Source organism: Aotus nancymaae, unplaced genomic scaffold, assembly GCF_030222135.1.
Source record: "Aotus nancymaae isolate 86718 unplaced genomic scaffold, 86718_ANA_hifiasm-v0.15.2.pri h1tg000033l, whole genome shotgun sequence".
Classification (NCBI taxonomy): Eukaryota; Metazoa; Chordata; class Mammalia; order Primates; family Aotidae; genus Aotus; species Aotus nancymaae.
In genome coordinates, this window is record NW_026988447.1 from 1,007,494 (window position 1) to 1,013,664 (window position 6,171).

The 6,171-nt window shown below is 41.5% G+C and overlaps 1 long non-coding RNA gene across 1 annotated transcript; it reads right to left on the bottom strand.

Moving 5' to 3' along the window:
* Positions 1-207: 207 nt before the first annotated feature.
* Positions 208-4,400, bottom strand: LOC105732476 (uncharacterized). Its single transcript, XR_001110999.2, has 3 exons — positions 2,933-4,400; positions 2,403-2,613; positions 208-1,218 (listed from the first exon to the last, which is right to left on the bottom strand). It is a non-coding gene; the product is annotated as an uncharacterized LOC105732476 (long non-coding RNA).
* Between the last annotated feature and the right edge of the window lie 1,771 nt (positions 4,401-6,171).

The following is a 6,171-nucleotide window of genomic DNA, read 5'->3' on the forward strand; positions in this document are numbered from 1 at the left end:
TGTTGACAGGTCCTGGGTATAGCTGGATAGATGGAGGTGGGGAGGGGGAGAGAGAGAGAGAGAGAGAGAGAGATGGATGTAGATTTCAATTTAGGGCTAGACACAGATGCAGACACAGACATAGACATGATTGATAGATAATGGATGGATGGATGGATGAATAGATAGATAGATAGATAGATAGATAAATTTTGATCTAGGGGCTACACACAGACACAGAAACAGATATAGATATAGATAGATATACATATAGATGTAGATACAGATATAGATATACCTCCTATATCGAAAGGACTCAGTGTGTCACCCCACAGTTTGGATTTGACACCAAGGGCAGCCTGTTTGTCACCTCCTTGCCCCTACTACCTTGCTCCCACCCTCCAATATCAGTGCCAGTTTTCACTGATTCCTCTGTCCATGGCTGTTGTGTCAAACGCAGCAGCTTCTTTGCGTTTCTAAGATCCACTCTACAGGTATGTGGCAGTGGAGGGGACATGTCCAAGGACTTGATTGCTTGTCTTGCTCAAGGAGTCAGCATCACTAATATTTAGGAGTCACAGCTCTTTTATGGGTAGGTTTTGCTGAACAGTACAAAGCTGTTTCTGAGTCATGACACATTTTAACCAAGACATACTCAATATCACAACATAAAGATTTTAGTGTGCCTCCACTTTCGACTGTTTCTTACATTCCATAGGAAATTTCCTTTGTAGACTTATGAGGTTATCAGGAAAACAACTTTAATCAATATCTGAATAGCAGCTTGACTGTCTTCTAGTTAAGGAGACTGAGATTCCAACAGGTGCCAAACTCCTTTGTTAGAGAAACCACAGCCACTGCTCAGATCTTCGGAGCCCAGTTCCAGGTTCTTCAATCCTACGAAGCTTGGAACAGACAAAACGTACCCAAGAGACAGGTGATTAGGAAAACAGAAAGTAGAAATGCAAGCGAAAGGGGCGCCATGCTTTACATCGCGAAAACTCATGAATAATGATACTGGGTTTGAAAGTGAATCCTGGATGGAAAAAAAAATGACTTTCTCCTTTTCCATCTTTTCTTTTAGGAACAATCCTCAGGAATCTGGATGTCAATATTTGGCACGCGATCCATTCACTCAAGTAAGCCATATCCAGCTTGTGCAGATGGGCGGCTCCCTGCTGCCCCAGTTAAGGAGAGCCTTGTGCTGAAATTACCAGGAGCTGTATCCTCACTCTGTGTCTGTGAATAAAAGGAAGGAGATAACATAACCAAGTTTGTGCGGGCACGAGCCTGCAGGACTGTTCACTGCCAAAGGATTCAACTGGAACTCCAGCATCTAACGCTTCTTTTCCCATCTGCCTGGCAGCTCAGCGTATTTGTTGGCCCTCCCAAGGCTGGACAAAGAGCACATGTGGTGATCTGAAGCTCGAGGTGCACACAAAAAGCCGGCACTTTCTTACTTTAATTACATACATACTTGGCTTTGAAATACCTCTGTGTTTTTAATGCACAAGGACGTGTATTTTAGGTTTTAAGCGAAGAATGCTGCACCACCCACCGCTTTAATCTTCCCTAACCAGACCCCAAATCCCACAGCGGTGGTTCCTGTAGCGAGATAAGCCATGGCAACACATTTATGAAGCCCTGGTTAGACTCAATGCTATTTTTCTCCTCATCTTGCTCTTCAATTTTCAGGTCTAAAATAAACACAAGGGAAGCTGCAGTGAAGTTTCTGGAGCAAAGGGTAGGTGAATGACTATGGCCAGCTGCTTTTAGATAGCTCCATTACAAGGCAGAGAACGGAATTGGGCCTGATAGTGGAAGGGCTGATTTTTCAGGAATTTCTAGAATAAATATTAGTGTAAATATGGGTAAGAAGAAAGAGCAGTTTAAGCCAGAGGGTTCACTGGAAAATCGTAAGTCGTGTAATCAGGACTATGCGGACACTGCATTGTGATGACATTCAAATGCAACTTGACAAATTCAGCCACTGATTCAGCTATTCAAAAAAAGCAGGGGTGGATTGGATCATTTTCCCATTGACATACTTTGTACATGTGTTGAGTTTTGGTTTATGATAATCAACCAGTGATTTCTCAATCATTCATTAAATATCCTATTCCTAAGTTTCCCTAAGTTCATGAAAAGGATTTCAGCCATATCAGTTTCAAGACAAAGTGCTAGTAATTCTTTAATTCTGAAAAACGACATAAAAAAGAAATATGAGGAAAAGACCACATTTCCCCCAGTTTTGTAGCAATTGCAGCAGCGATATTGAAGTGTCTCTAAAGTAAAACGTTATGGCTATTTCATCAGCAAGGGTTTTTTGCCCAGTAAGTGTCCGATTGCACGCTGCTAATGCGGCTCTGATTTTATTTACAGGTGAATGTTGGGCCATCTTTGTTCAGGCATGTGCTGCTCACCTTCTGCTGTGCTCCTTCTCTCAGCGTGCATTCATTCTTTCAGTAAATATCTGTGGATATTCACATTCCAGTTACCCAGAACATCGGGACAGAATTTCTTCATCTTCTATCACTGTCATCTCCACGTGGACCCTTAGGTGATAACATTTCAGAAAGGCCAACTCTTCCAAGCAGCTTCTAACAATGCAGAGTGGACACTAAGCTCACAATTCTGGAAATATAAATGCATTGTGGTTTTATCTCTCTTTTCTCATCGTATCATTCTGGCCTTAATATTAAATAGTTGTCAATTACACAGCAATGAGGAGACTAAATATAAATAATTATTAAAATGATTTTAACTTATTCAAATACTGCTTTGACATTCAAACTATTACTAAACATTAGCTTTGGCCAGGCTCAGTGGCTCACACCTGCAATCCTAGCACTTTGGGAGGCCAAAGCAGGCAGATCACTTGAAGTCAGGAGTTCAAAACCAGTCTGGCCAACATGGTGAAACCCTGTCTCTACTAAAAATACAAAAAAATTACCTGGGTGCGGTGGCGGGTGCCTGTAATCCCAGCTACTTGAGAGGCTGAGGCAGGAAAATTGCTTGAACTCGGGAGGCGGAAGTTACAGTGAGCTGAGATAGTGCCAATGCACTTCAGACTGGGTGACAGAGTGAGACTCCATCTCCAAAAAAAAAAAAAAAAATAGCTTTTCATATAACAGGCAGCCAGTTTTCTTACCTATTTGCTTCTCACTGAATCCCACCAGGAGGCTCCAGCCAACTGCAGGTCCCTAGACCCATCTTGATGTGTAACACAGGGGTGTATAACAGCTCTAAGATTCTTATCTATAACCCAGTATTACACTATCACTCTTCTGATAACTAGACTTTCACCTCTTGTCCAAGCACTGGCCCCACCGCTGGGTCTTTAACCTGGGTTTCTTCCATGATTCTAGTTTTTAAGGACCAAATCTCACAACTTGCCTTGTAATAAAAGCAGTAGCACTAAAAGTAAAAACACATTTTGAGCAACAGTAGTGACACAGCTTTGAGTAATAATAATAGTAATTGCATTTATTGAGCACTTGCTACATGCCAGGCAGTTTTCTAAGTGCTTTATATATATTAGTTCATTCAGTATGTGCACCACAGGACCCTCCTTGCAGCCTTCCTTCCACACTGTACACTGACAGGAAACCTTTGCCCAGGAGAGGAAGCCCCACTATGCATGCTAAAGGTCTATGTCCCTGTATTTTCAAGTGTTGTCTACATTAATTTTTTCCTGACTTCAGGACTCTTCAAACTCAATGTACACTCCAACTTCACCTCGGCTGCTGCCTGCCTGACTATAACTTCAAAACAGACAGAAAGTCAGCAACCAAAACTTGCGGGTGAGGGGGCATTCCAGGAAACCCCTTCCCTCTCAGGGGAGGTGTGAGACTAGGAGGCAGTAGTGATGCCAGGCGTGTCTCTCCTCAGCTGCCCTGTTCTTCCCCCCACCCTGGCAAATCCTGAAACGTGTCTCTACTGCAGAATGTCAGCACCAAACATATCATCTGTGCCAAACAACACGTCTACGGGGAACTTGACCAAACTAATTGGATTTACAGTAATTCCACATGGCAGGAAGCAATAAACAAGAGCTATTGCATTTACTCGAAAAATGTTTTAAAATCATCTTTAAAGGGCCTTCTTTCAAAATAGGTAATAAATACTTCCCCGAAGCCCAAAGTACAGCAATCAGCATATGTGAAGAGTCAAAAGGATATGAAACAAAGATACGTTTAATGAAGAAGTACACGATTCTTTCCCGGCCGTGCTATAAGAAGTGAGGTAAGGTGGAAACAGGATGGACCAGAAGTAAGGCAGACGTGTGCTGTAATCTTGCTCTGCCACATTCCAGCTGTGTGAAGTAGGGAGTTTAACTTAAATTCTGAATCTCTTTCTTCATCTGCTGAGTAGGAAAGCTGCACCACCTCTCAGCTTACAACACTGTAGTCAGGTTTCAAAGCACTGCACTTCAAGTGCCTAGCGCAGAGTGCAGCATACGACACACACTCGGTCATGGTGAGGATGGCAGTGATGGTGATGATGATTACAGCGATGGTGGTGATGATCATAGACCATAGCAAAGTACTACTGGAATTCCTGGTAGAGAACACAGGGTGAGCATTTAGTAATTGCTGAATTAATCTTCAAAAGAAAAGAATGGAGAAAGGAAAAGGAAGGAGGTAGAATACTAAAAGAGCTAAGATCGGATAATCTGTGTAAGAGGTCAAAGAAGCTATGGCAGCCTCCAACAGCTTACAGCCTTGTGGCCCCTGGCATCGTGAAAATTTCCAGTAAGCTTCATCAAGGGGATTTTTCTTTTCTGAGTCATCGTTGCAAACCATAGTCAATATCAGCTTGGGTAACACTGATAACCCAGCTAAGCGAAATCTTTGACCTGTTTTGAAAAACAGTGATCCTCAGGGAATTTTGCAGTGATTTAAATTAAAACTAGAATTACGTACTACCTTAGAAGTTCAAGTCATAACTGAGTTGATTCACAGGCTGATAGTTTAGGAGAAAAAATGAAAAAGTAAAGAATCAGACCATTTATAAATGCCTAGAAAGATGTTTACTTAAGGACAGCAAAACCAGGATGCGGTGTATTTACAAGGTGAGACGTAAAAGCTTAGGTATATTCTATCTTGACATTTTTGGGGTATTTGTCTCAAGTGCCATCTAGTCCTAACCACAGAAGACAGTCATCATGCGAATTTTTAAAAGACAAGTTGAGCAATATGTTGGAACAAATGATGGTTTTTCAGCCTCCCACAACACCAAATCATGGAAAGATTTCAGAAGTTGTCTGTATAAATAAAACATGAATGTCAACGTTCATGCCTCCCTTTCTGCAAGTAATGTTTACCTTTGTTTATGTGAAAAACTGGAAATCAAAATATGAGTTCAGATTAGCTATTTTTCCATAGTAATGTGTCTGATTTTCATTCTCGGTGAGGGGAAAAAAAAACAAAGGTCAAAATAATGTTCATTATTTGTTAAAATCAACTGCTCAGTCCCCTTCTCTTCTTATTTTTCTTACCTAAAGCAATTTCACTTTTTTTTGCAGGTGGGGATGGATTCTTGCTCTATCGCCCAGGCTGTAGTGCAGTGGTGAAATTTTGGCTCACTGAAACCTTCGCTTCCTGGGTTCAAGCAATTCTCCTGCCTCAGCCTCCCAAGTAGCTGGCACTACAGGTGTGCACCACCACATCTGGCTCATTTTTGTATATTTTTTTAGTAGAGACAGGATTTCACCATGTTGCTCAGGGTGGTCTTGAACTCCTAAACTCAGGCAATCCACCCGCCTTGGCCTCCCAAAGTGCTGGGATTACAGGTATGCGCCACCGCACCCAGCCCCACTTTATTAAAAAAAAAAAAAAAAAAAAAAAAAAAAAAAGAGTCACAAATCTAAAATACTACATATTTAATGCCTCTTTAAAAAAATTAGGCATTCAGCATAAGTTGCCCATTTCTTCTACTCCTAAGTTCAGAAGCAATTGAAAAATAAAACACAGGAGATCAATAGACAGACAGAGGTTAAACTGTCAGCTTTATTACTGAAAAACTGATTGGAGAAAATGACATTAGATTTGTGAACCAAAGATCCTGTTAATACTCTGTGACTGCCAACTCTCTCCTCTATCCCAATACACACCCAAAGCCTACCTCTGCACCCAAAGGAAAGTTTGGAACTGCTTCTAGGCAGGAAAATGGAAAATTGACAGTCCTTTG